The sequence below is a fragment of the Thermobia domestica genome, chromosome 16 (genome assembly GCF_964235325.1).
Source record: "Thermobia domestica chromosome 16, izTheDome1.hap1.1, whole genome shotgun sequence".
NCBI classification, from domain to species: Eukaryota; Metazoa; Arthropoda; class Insecta; order Zygentoma; family Lepismatidae; genus Thermobia; species Thermobia domestica.
Genome location: NC_137469.1, coordinates 32,916,086 through 32,929,680, shown reverse-complemented (window position 1 = coordinate 32,929,680; position 13,595 = coordinate 32,916,086). Strand labels below are relative to the sequence as shown.

At 36.1% G+C, this 13,595-nt stretch overlaps 1 protein-coding gene across 1 annotated transcript in view; it reads left to right on the top strand.

The window, feature by feature from the left end:
* Window positions 1-13,595, top strand: part of LOC145672977 (ATP-binding cassette sub-family G member 8) — a 164,778-nt gene that overhangs the window by 82,935 nt on the left and 68,248 nt on the right. The gene's annotated exons all lie outside the window — the stretch shown is intronic.

Below are 13,595 nucleotides of genomic sequence, written 5' to 3'. Positions count from 1 at the left end.
TTGCTGTTATTTTATTTAGAACCACAGATAATTGTAGAGTTCCTTCGTGGCTAAGCGGTTAGCGTAAGTGCCTTTGGCGTGAAAAACCCTGGTTCGATTCCTGGTGGGAGCTCATGTGGTTCGGATTCGACGTTAATCAGTAGGTCCCGTCTCATATAGGGAGACGCTGTTGAAAGGGGCGTTAAACTCAAAATCAACTCAACGGATAAGCATAAGAGTAACTGAGGTCTGTGCCCCTAATTTGTTTTAATTGTGATTTCTGCTTTATGAAAACAATCCTTCTGATATTTTTCCTTCCTGTTCTCCCATTTAACGTCCACGCTGATGATTTACCTATAGGTCACTCAGGATGGAGAACAATTTTTGTTTTGTTGTGTACTAAAATCATTGTATGCAGGTGGAAGGAAAATATAACCTTCAACAGAAAAACTGCAGCAAACCATCGGTGGAAATGTGCTACTCACTGGTAGACAACACAACCACAAATATGAAAATACAATAGTTATTTATCATGATCCACCAACAACATGATGTCATCTCAAATAGAAAAGCACCAGTAACTTATAGGTAGAACATTCGAAATCAAATACAAAAGTTTCGGGGACATTAAATACAAATGCTTTAGTGACTCGTTGCTGGAAGAATCAAAATCAAATACAAAAGTTCCACTGACTCATCGGTGAAACGATAAAAATCAAAAGTTTCAGTGAGCCATTGAAGAGTATGAACAATGATATCTCAAAGCTCCAGTGCCTCATTGGTGGATCATGTGAAATCAGCTACAAACGTTTCAGTAACTCATTGGTGGAACATTCAAAATCAAATACGAAAGTTTCAGTCACACATTGTTGGAATATTCGAAATAAAAATAGATAAACTTCATTGATTCTTTGGGAACATGCGAAATAAAATACAAAAAAATCCAGTAACTCATTGAGGGAACATGCAATTTCAAATAGACAAGTACAGTGACTCTCTTGAGGAACATGTAACATCAAACAAAGAAAACTAATGACCCAGGTGTAGAATACGCACATTCTGAATAGAAAAAAATGCTGTACTCATTAATAAAACACATTATCTCAAATAAGAAAAATGCTGGTGATCCATAGGCAGAAATATATCTCAAAATGAAATTTACAGTGACTCAACCTACGCATCCTTAGGGAAGAAATCAGCAGTGATCTACTGAAAGAACTTGAACCGCAAATAGAAACACTCAATGACTTCTTGGTAAAACACGAGGCTTCAAATTAAAAACTACAATAACCCACTAGTGGAACATGCAATCTCCAGCAGAAAAAAATGCAGTGCCTTTAGCAGATCATTGCTCTCAAACATATAAAACTACAAGGACCCACCGATGGAGCACGCTGACATAAGCAGAAAGAGCTCCAGTGATACACCGATGGAGCACGCTGACATAAGCAAAGAGCTTCAGTGATACACCGATGGAGCACGCTGACATAAGCAGAAAGAGCTCCAGTGATACACCGATGGAGTACGCTGACATAAGCAGAAAGAGCTCCAGTGATACACCGATAAAAATCATAATAATTCCTTGAATGAAGTTAAGGTGACCAGCCGATGAGTCACACAAATTGAAATTATCGATTTCTCTCAATCTTATCACAAATTTTGAAAAAAAAAAAAGTTAAATGAAATCTTTGAGTTTTACGTCCTACGGTTATGCCGGCTAGGCTAAAGGAGACGGTGATGACAAGAAATGAAAGAAATGGTGGAATGAAGAAAGTGGGAGGATACGGGAAAACCCCGAGGAAATCCATGCGCACGGTGTTTGTCTACCATAAAGTTCACTTGAAGGGAGCTGGGATCGAACCAGAGACCACATGCACCGGAGGTGAAAGGTCTACCACTGAGCCATCATGGCCCCTTACAAATCTTGAATAAATAAAACGAAAGCCTATATGAATGAAAGAAAAAATATATAAAATTACGCATATTCCGTTCATTTTATTAAAATTTTATGTATTTATGACAAAAGTTACCATATAGCACCGTAATGTGTAACCTGAGAAGACGTCAGTCACACGGAAGGAGAGGAAAAAAGATTCAGTTTTTTTTAGAATAATGTAATTATTTTTCTTTTCTTTCACTTTTTCTCACAGGCAGAAACATTTCTAAACAATAAGTTGTCAGCAGGACTTATGTGATTTCTCACTGTCGTGTGTATCCTCCGACCTTCAACTTTCACACAAGACAACTCTTTGCGTAGCTGTCTCCTTCTTTAACAGTGTGACACTACAACACAGCTGGGCTCTAGAACCGTTTTAATGTCTTATGGTAACAGTTCGTTAAGAAAGACCAGTTGTAGTATACAAAGAAGCCACCCACTTACTTGGTAATAGTTCTACAAACAAGCGAAAAATTTGTGATATTCGCGAATCTGACATTCGCACTTGGTCTGTCCGGCTATGGTGTCTTGAAGATCTGTTTGGACTCTGCGTTTTAAATTGTAATGCGTACGTCTCATTATAGGCTCGATGTTGAAATAGGAACAAAGAACTAATCAATGTGCGTAAGATGGTCTGGCATGATGTATGGAATGGATGTGTGTTAAAAAGAAGGAAAAGAAGAAAGAGTCGAAATTGAAATGAAACAAAATTTGAGGTGCCTATAGCACGGCCAACAAGAGATGGTCTCTGACGTTTCTTACCACATGCGGTGGGACATTGCAGCCCCTACTTTGATACCAGTGTTACCAACCATGATCACTCTGTCTTATACCATTAATTAAATTTCCACTTCAGTTGCACCGAAAAAAAAAACCTTGACACGCGAGTAGTGGCAATGTCACTGCGAGCTGTCAGAGACGTTCTCTTACTGGACGCACTATAGTATCAAAAACAGCCAACTCCATTTTTTATACCGAAATTGAGTTGTAAATCGCTTGTTATATGTTTGATCTAAAGGAATTCCATGGGAACAGAATTTTTTTTAAAAAAAGGTTAATATTTCATACTAAAAAACTAGTTCAAATATGGGACCTTGTACGCGTGTATATGAAGCTTTACTGCACGTTTTACGAGATTACTCGAAACTAAGCGAAATGGACATGGCGAATTTTGATATTAGGCTCCTCATTTCTACTTTTATGTTCCATGTTAACCCCTTTAAGCTAAAGAAGACAGTCCAAATCGAGTTTAATTGAACAAATAATGTTTTGGTGTTCTGGAAATTTCCTAATACTATAGTTTTGTTAACTTGAATCAAAGGCAATATTGTAGCTATTATCTTTATTTACAGGGGATACTTTAAGATAATGATGTTTATTCTGTAGCTAAAGGCCGATTTATGTTATCCGTTTAGATATGTAGCATATCAGACAAAACACCCTTGAGAAGAGATGCCCCAACGAATCAATTAGACGCTTTCAAAGAACATGAATTCTTTCCTTTTATTAAAGGCTTGGAAGAAGCTTATGCACAGATTATGACCTAATCGATGTTAGCACTTACAAGAAGTATGTACACTCATGTCCAAAATTATTGTCACATATCTATAACTGTTTTCTTATAAGAATATAATTTGATAATGATTTTACAGGGTATTTTTAATACTGATACTATGTGTATTATCGGGAAATGTATACTGGTATTTGTGGTAAATTTCATAAGAAAAGAATTATAAATACGAAAATTAGAATGAGTAAAACAAAATGTTGCTAAATGGACAAAAAAAGTTTTATTTTCGATTTATTGTTGTTATTTACTGCTCTTTTGAAATGAAATTTGCCCCATACATGCCTTTGCCGATTATACACATAGTAACATTGTAAGAAATACCGGGTGAATTCGTTATCAAATTATTGCCTACAATAACATATTCATAGATATGCGACAATAATTTTGGACATGAGTGTACGTCACTGTTAAGTGAAAACAAACAATAGATCTGATTTTCTACTGAATAGCGTATATTTTTCACATATAATACATAAATAAATGGTCTATTTCCTAGAATCATCATCATCATCATAGGTATTCTGCCATTATTGGCAGATCTCTTACTGCAACTGAGAAACTTCCATACCTCACGGTCTTCCGATAACCTCTTTATCTTCACGAACGATTTTTCTGTTTCGATATCGTCCATTAATTGTAGTCTCCTTCGCCCTCTCCCTCTCTTTCCTTCCCCCGTACCCTCGAGCACATCCTTCATGATACAGCTCATTCTCAGCCAATGTCTCAACCAATTGCTCTTCCTCTTCGTAATACTATCTAAAAATTGTTTCTTTTCTTCCCCACCATTTGTAACACCCTCTCATTCGTTTTCCGCTTGATCCAGCTATTCTCCCGATTCTTCCCACATCCACATCTCGAATGCTTCCAGTAGTTTTTCATCACTTTTGCGTAATGTCCATGTTTTCGCCTCATACAGTACAACACTCTACATGAAGCATTTTATAAGTCTTTTTTCTGAACTCTTTATTTAAGGTCCCACAAAACAGACTTTTCTCCTTTTAAGGGCTTCGTTCGCCATTGCTATCGTTGCTTTTATTTACGTTCGCCTTTCATATCACCACTAATAGTACTACTCAAATATCAAAAATACTCATCTGTTCTATTTTTCTTCCCTCCTGATTCTATATTTGATACCAACCGCTTCGTTCCAATCACCATGGCTTTAGTCTTTCTAACATATATTTCCATCCCATATTCTTCACAGTCTTTCCTCAAGTTTTCTAACAACTTAACGATTTTCTTTCCAGATTCCACAGCAAGAGCCATATCATCTGCAAACCGTATACACCTAATCACTGTACGCACCTCCTACCGAAATGGATCTTCATTTCATAATGTCTTTATCACCATCTCTTCTAGATAGATATTAAACAGTGTTGGCAATAGACAACATGACTGTCGAGTTCTCCTTTCAACTACACTCTACTAAGTCAATTCCTTAGAATAGAAAGTATCAATTACACCAAGCTAGCAACGAGCAATATAGTATTTTTTATTGCGTAAATTATTTTCTAGCTTTTTGTTTCTCGAAAACTACGATTCAGAATTCATCTTCAAGTAAGCCATTTTGTTCAACTCGACATGATCTATAGATTGATATAACCTATATCTTATCTTACAGTCTATCTCTTATTATAGCCTAAATCTTATCTTATAGTCTAGATTTTATAGCCTATATCTTACCTTATCTTATAGCCTATATCTTATCTTATCTTATAGTCTAGATTTTATAGCCTATATTTTTCCTTATCTTATAGGCTATATCTTATCTTATAGTCTAAATTTTATAGCCTATATCTTACCTTATCTTATAGCCTATATTTTATAGATTTTATAGCCTATATCTTACCTTATGTTATAGCCTATATCTTATAATGTGGACAACAATTAAAGTTAAATAGTTAATTATAATTTTATGCTATATCTAATTAACAATATTGTATACTATCGTCTTCCAAGCGTCATAGTGAAAAGCTTGATGATTATATACTTCAGTATCACTTTCATCTTCATAAAGTGGTGTGCTCATTAGTACATTATCAATTTTAGGCTTTCCCAAAAAAATCATTTTTCTCAAAAACTACGCATCAGGATTCACGTACAGTCATCCGTGTAATTTTGTTCAGCTCAATCAGTTCTATCGATTGGTAGATCTCATTTTTGGACATTTTTTCGTTAAACGCTAATAATATTATACGGGGGCAAAGGTGGATCTGAAAAGGTAGGGGGACGCATGACGTCACGCCGTTCCCCGTGCCTATCTTTGCCTATTGTAATTTTTTAGGAAGTGGAGGGACGCTATAGATATTTATTTTGGAAGTGGAATAACGGTGTCCCCACGCGTCCCGACTTCTGTTATTATGGAATTGTGATTAAACAATCAAATTAATTAGTAGTCTATGTCATCCAGTGACGACGCCAACTTTAATTTCTCTGGGGGTAGACGCTGGGCATAGACATTTCTTTTGGGGGGGACAGCTATGTTTCGTATACCGAGAAGGGTTGTTCTGTATTACTTGACCTAAACTACAGTACAACATGTCTGGGGACAGTCAGTGGGCAGAGTTGGCCATCGAGGGGGATGCTCACCCTCTTACCCCGTCTAGTGTCGTCACTGGTGTCGTCAGTGGCTTACACAAGGGAGGATTTAGGGGGGGAATAAACGTTTACTATATCAAGATACGTACTATACGAAAATCACATTTGTCATAAAAGGATACGAGATTCAGTGCTTGAACTCCCTTTGATAAAATTCTGTGTACGCCACTGGTGCCATAGTAGAATCAAGCAAAAGATGCAAAAGGGAGGTTGGATCATAATCAAGATAATTATTTGATAAGAAAGGAGTTGAGTTGATTTTGAGTTTAACGTCCCTTTCAGCAGCGAGGCTTTATGGGGTTTAGCATCGGGCGGAACTATACGCAATATTCACATTTTACAGCAAGCGAACTTCTACTGATGGCAGAATACTTATGAAAATAAATTTTCAGAAAGTGTGAAGAGCTACACCCTCGTATATGACGCATTACTGTTCCGAAAATGAATACCAAGAAATTCTTACATTTCACGATACATTGTGGAGCTGCTTTATGATTACCTCCTTTAAATACTAGTTGCTTTCCCTCTTCTCATCTTTTCACAGTTTTACACATCACATTATCATGTTTCTACATGAGATCCTCTAACATTATCATAATCAGATCACACGAGAGGTAAGGTAATACAGACAACATATATTATGATGCCCTATTCGCATCTCAGCGGAAAGTATATGCGTAACCTTTTACACGTCAAGCTTCACCGTTATTCTTGGTATTTTCTTTGTATATTCTTTTTCTGTTAAATGCCTGCTGGATATTAGCTTGCTTTCTTCTTTTCCCAGCGACTGACACTGAACATACATACAAAATATTCCCTCTTTATATTACATATGTACTGGACGACAGTTATAAATGAGCCAATGTGATTTATTGTTTCCTGATAAGTATTTTAAATCAACCAATGGGATTTATTGTTTCCTGATAAGTATTATAAATGAACCAATAAAATTTATTATTTGCTGATAAGTATTAGAAATGAACTAATGGGATTTGTTGTTTCCTGATAAGTATTTTAAATCAACCAATGGGATTTATAATATCCTGATAAGTATTATAAATGAACCAATGGATTTATTGTTTCCTGACAAGTATTTTAAATCAACCAATGGGATTTATAATTTCCGGATAAGTATTATAAATGAACCAATGGATTTATTGTTTTCTGATAAGTATTTTAAATCAACCAATGGAATTTATTGTTCCCTGATAAGTATTTTAAATCAACCAATGGAATATATTGTTTTCTGATAAATACAATATTATTAAAGAACAAGTGGAGTTGGTTGTTTCCTGATAAGTATTATAAATGAACCAATAGTATTTATTGATTCCTGATAAGTATTATGAATGAACCAATTGAATGTGTTGTTTCCTGTTAAGTACTACAAATGAACTAATGGGATTCATTATTTCTCTGCATGCTACGCTGGGAGAATGTTTATTTCTAATATGCCTAGTGAAGGTCCCATTCCGTGAGCTAACTACACTGTGTACTTCTGTAGCTGGATAAGACGATAATATTATAGTAGACGTCGTTCCCATGAGAAAGCAAGTCGGTGACTAGTATTAGGCAGATTACCCATTAAAAATACATTTCTACACTTCATATTGTTTTTATCTATGTATGTTTATGTAGGGCACGGTGGCTCAGTGGTAGAGCGCTTACCTCTGGTGCTTGGGTTCTCTAGTTCGATCCCCGGCCAAGTAAGTTTGTGGTAAACAACACCGTGCTCGTGGGTTTTCTCAGAGTACTCACATTTCCTCCCAATTTCTCATTTCACCAATTCTTCCATTATCATTCACTTGCTTAAATCGTCGTTTTCCTTAGCCTAACGGGCATAATTGTGGGACGTTGCACTCAAAAATTTCAAATTACTTTTATCTCTTTTCTACAATGAGATCTCGAAAACCATTTGCTCTAGAAACCTGTCGTTTTTACTGGTCAATTCCAAATTTTGTGTAGATTTGCCAGTTCTCATTGAAATTTTCAGAAAATTACTGTTTTTTTTTCTATTAGATGTTTTAGGTTTCATTTCGTGCCCATAAGATTAACGTTGTCACAATGGAGTTCCTAAAAGGTGAAAATATTGTATACCAGTAGAACTTTGAATAGTGAGTTAACGAACATTGGAGGCGCTTTGCTTTAATCTGAGTTGAGTTGTTGAGTTGATTTTGAGTTTAACGTCCCATTCAGCAGCGAGGCTATATGAGACGTGAACCGACTGATTAACGTGGAATCCGAACCACATGAGCTCCCACCGGGAATCGAACCCGGGTCTCCCACGCCAAATGCTTTAATCTGAGTGGCAAAACCTATTGTATACTGTCAAGTTCACAAAGGCCTGTAAAGCCGCAGTGAAGCACAGTCGGACATACAGTAGATTTATAAGAAAAACAAATCATCTATCATGCCACAAACTCGCTCCAACACTTACATACGTATTAAAATGTTATGCTTATTTGCTTGTCTATAGTAATTCACTCCCTTTGTGAGTCTATCCACACTTCATTTGTGTCTGTAAAGCAAAATATATAAATATAATGAGAAAGTGGGAAAGAATTTCATATTCATATCAGAATGATGCACTGTCCAGACCCTAGTATTTTTTTTAAAAGTAAATTCAGAAACTACACCAATTTATTATAGCTTATTTTTAGTTTGGTGACTGTTACTTAATAATTGTGTTTTAAGGTTTTTGTTGTACGAATTATATTTTTCACTATAGTTTGTGAAGGTACTTTAAATAATTGTCACTACTCATGAGTTTATGAAATTGAGTGCAATTTGTATGGGTCATATATGTACTGATTGTCAGGTAATAGCACTAATGGACACAATCTATTTCTTTCATCAATCCGCTGCTGGGCTTTTATCAGTGAAAACACCCTTTTGACACTAGACCTGGGAGAGAAAACTAAAACTGAGCAATCTTCAGTAGCTGTGAGTATTGCTTTCGTGATGCGAAGCTTTTGATAAAGACTTCCCACTTTTCTAAAAAGGCAATAATTAAATTTCCCTATTCTGGCATATTCTACCATCCTCTTTTCCGAATTAGATGGGTGTTCTTGAAAGTTTCAAATTTCCTCCGACATGATCATTCTACCAATTATTTCATTATCTTTCACTTTCCTTAATCATCTGCCTCTTTTAGCCTAAAAGAGCGTAACCATGAGACGTAAAATATAGATTGCATTTGGTTTCCGAACTATACTAGGCGGGATATTGCATATGTTCGACTTTTAAGTTTTTTTTTGGGGGGGGGGTAATGTACTGTATCGGCCACGACAATCTTTTTCAGTAAATTTGAGACATATGGCAATCCTGTTCTACACTTCTCAACTTTTTATTCTAAATAATTCGGTAAACAAGGGACCATATGACTAATTTCGAAATTAGCCCATCTAATACTTATAAAATGCTTTATTATAAACCAATAATTGTTTTCATGATCCTCCTCGTAATGTAGACGTTTCAGTACCATACAATGGTGGCGTCATATACTGGACCCCGAAATTTCTGATCTATAAGAAAATATTAGGAATAGGAGTTATTAACTTATGTAAGACCATTTTAATAATAGATACTACATGTCTTACTTAATGGCATATTCATATGTAATGGGGTTAATGAATTAGACCGACAAAGTGCAAGAGATGATTACTCACATCAAAATAAGAAAAAAAAGTTCACATGAGGATGTGGGGAAAGTGTATCATTTTGGAGATAGTGCTTTTCAAAGGCGTGAAAAATACATCGCAGTACTAGTTCTTCGAACACAAAGCACGCTAGAGCTGGCGGTTCATAACTCTTCCAACTACCCACTGTGTTCGCTGCTTTTAAGACTTAATTTTCCCCTATTTTGGGACCCATATTTAAGTCCTAGCATGTCTGGGAATTTTTTTTATGTCCTGCGGAGAATACCTTGCCACCCATTGCACATTGTTGAAATATGCATTTATGGGTGGCGTATGTGTAACTTTCTTTAAGCTAATATAGGTCACCGATTAACGGTTCCTCGCGTTGGAAACAACGCGTGTTACGATGGAACGTTTCCAAGTTTTTGGACGGGCCCTAATTCCGAAACTGTGTAATTTTCCCAAGGGCTTGATATGAACATTCAGATTTCCAGATTATGCTATGCAGAAGTGTCGGAAGTGACGGGTTACATAAAGATGTAGGCGAAAGTATAAACACAAAACAGTTCAGTCTGTCAACTCCGCTAATTCCTAATAGTTCGCAGCCAGGTTACCGCTGTCTCCTACTAGTGCTAAGAGATGTCGCTAGTGGGCAAGCAAATTGTAGACAAGTCGAGGGCTTGGGGGAAACAACTAGTCCAAGTCTAACATATAAAATTGAAAATTAATTATTTTAACTCAAATTCCAATGTTATGCCCTATACGCTAAACAATGTTGTCAAAATGTTGACACAAAAAGTAGCTAAACGAGAGGTGAAATTACTCCAATTTTGGGTGAAAAGTCGCCAAAAAAAGTTATTTGTGAAATCCATTGTCTAAAGTTGTAGATATAAACTAACAATATGTTCTACAAACATCTTTGTCAACAGGGTGAAACAAATCCTTGAATTCAGCAGGGATCATTTCACATTGTTTCGGGTACTTTTGTTCATATTTTGTATTCATAATAGTTCCAAATTAATAAAACACTAGAGTACTTACGTTATGCATTTTTTCTAGAAAAAGTGCAGAATAATTAAAAGATCCCAAATGACGAATATAATAAACACCCACTTCGCTTTATTCACGCATCTATAGCTAATCTCGTTGCTATCAGTAATGCGTATTACTTGTGTCTCTCAACGCAAGCTCTGCAAACTAAAGAACATCAAATTTGTAATTGTTCTCCGTTAGAAGGCAAGGGTAACATAACAATGCAGGATTATGGGGGGAGTGGGTACGCTGTAGTCCCAAACTCTTCATCACTTCCACTGACTGAAAGAAACAAAAACAAAGAAAAGAACATAAAAACTGTTTTGAACTAATAACGCTTCTCTACAGATGAACAGGTTATTTGCAGCAAAAAGTCGCTAAATTTGTAAGTAAGTAGCTAAATCGTCAGTTAAAAATCACCAAAAAGTTACCAACGGAAAAATTATTTTTTGTCGCTATCGTGGAGGTCGAATCCCCCAGATTTAGCGACTTTTCCTCCAAATTGGCAACACTGAAGCTAAAGGAGATGGATTGATTAATGAAACCGAATAATTATGGAAGAATTGGTTGAATAATAATTTGGAGGAGACGGGAGAACTTTGAGGAAACCCACGGGCACGATGTTCTTCACCACAAACTTATATGGCCTGGGAGGGACTCCCTACACCAGAAGTTAGCTTTCTACTACTGATCCACCGTGTCTACCAACTAACTAAAAACTAACTAACTCTATGGCCTATGGAACCCGGAGGTTCAATGCCGCGTTCACAAAAGCTCTCCACTGACTTCTATCCTTAGCTAACTGCATCCAGTTTTTACTTTGTATTCCAATCTCTGCGAGATCCATCTTAATATTGTCCTCCCATCTGCGCCTAGGTCTTCCTAATGGTCGTTTTCCGATTGGTCTTCCAGTCAAGACTTTGAAAGCGTTTCTACTTTCTTCCATTCTAGCTACATGAGCCGCCCACCTAAGCCTCCTAGACTTCACGACCCTAACAATGTTGGGTACACCGTATAACTTATGTGGTTCCTCGTTATGAAGTTTCCGCCATTCCCCATTCCCGTTCCTCTTGGGTCCGAATATTCGTCCCAGGATCTTGTTCTCAAATACTTTCAGTCTATGTTCTTCCCTCAGAGTAAGTGACCATGTTTCGCAGCCATACAAAACAACAGGCATGATTATCGTTTTGTATATTTTAAGCTTCAAATTCCTCGACAGAATTCGCGACGACAAGAGATTTTGAACCGAATAGTAACACGAATTCCCTGCTTTTAGTCGACATTTAATTTCTTCGTGGATATGATTTTCCTCTGTTAATATTGATCCTAGATATTTGACACTATCCACTTTATCAAAAGTATTATTTAATATTTTAACGCATCTACCAACACATAAAATTAATTTACTATCATTTTATGCGTGGAGTACATATGAGGCAGGGACAAGATTTATTGATATATGTATATTCAATTTTCAATATATTGCATATTAAGAAATTTCTATGGATTTTGATTCTTTACAAGAATACAAGTAGAATATGCTATTAATTGGGATACTATCACTGGCTAAATAGGATTGGGTGGCAAAACATAGGGATTCATAGATTTGTCACTACGAAGAGGGTAATTTTGGTGATACACCTGAGACAGCAATAATACTGGGTATCCCAGAATTCTTTCCCTGATTACAAACATTCATAAGGCATAAGATATGACATATGGACAAATAATTTTTATCTTAAATTCTTTGTAACATATTCAAGCTTTTGTGTACATACTTACTGTCATTTTGTTCGTTGGAAACCGTCAGAGACAGCCCTAAACTGAACGTGTGGTGAGGTCTTAAGCACAATAAAATCATTGGAATTTTTTTCTTCAGTGAAAAGACGATCACAGCTAATATCTATCTTGATATGTTACAGTTATTTGTTCTGTCACAGATTCAGAATATTCCGGACTTAATTTTCCAACAAGATGGTGTGCTACCTCATTGGGAGGGGGGTTAGATGTCCGTACCTATTTGGATACAACATTTCCGGGAGCGTGATGGGTCCATAAACTGGCCTCCGCGATCACCGGACATAGCATCACTGGATTTCTTCCTTTTTGGTTATATCAAGGACCAGGTTTACCAAACAACAGTGAACGACATCGCAGAATTACTAAAGTCATAACGTCTAACCCTCACGTAATGTTGACCAACACATTAGTGGAATTGGAATATCGCCTGGATATCCTTCGGGCAACGAAAGGATCACACGTATTTATTTATTATATGTACACATAAAAACCTGAATATGTTACACGCAATTCATGATAAATAGTATTTGTCTATGTGTCATATTTTTATGCCTTATGAATGTTTGTAATCAGAGAAAGAATACTAGGACACCCTGTATTCGACACTATCTTTCTATTTGCAGCCTTCTAATTACGTTGGTACTGTTGAGTACAGATATAAAATTCTACTTTAATTTAGTTACTATGAAATCAAAAGTCCAGACCAGTATTTGAAGCACTTACTTCCCTTACCTAATTTCCGCTCAAAATTGACGTTTCAGTTTTCTTAAACGCCCTGGAAACACTGATAAAGGAAGATTTTAAAAATAAATAAATAAAAATATTTCTGATATAACATGAAACCTCTGATCCTTATACTTTGCAAACAGTAATGTGAATTGTATCAATCCAATTTAAGGAAATATTAGAGCTTGAACGAAAAAATATATTTATATACGGCAAAATGCAAAACTGTATATGTATGCGTAGCCTATCTAATTGTGATAAATTAACTGTAGCAAATTATTATTTATTTTTTTGTTATCGAACGTAATTATGTTAG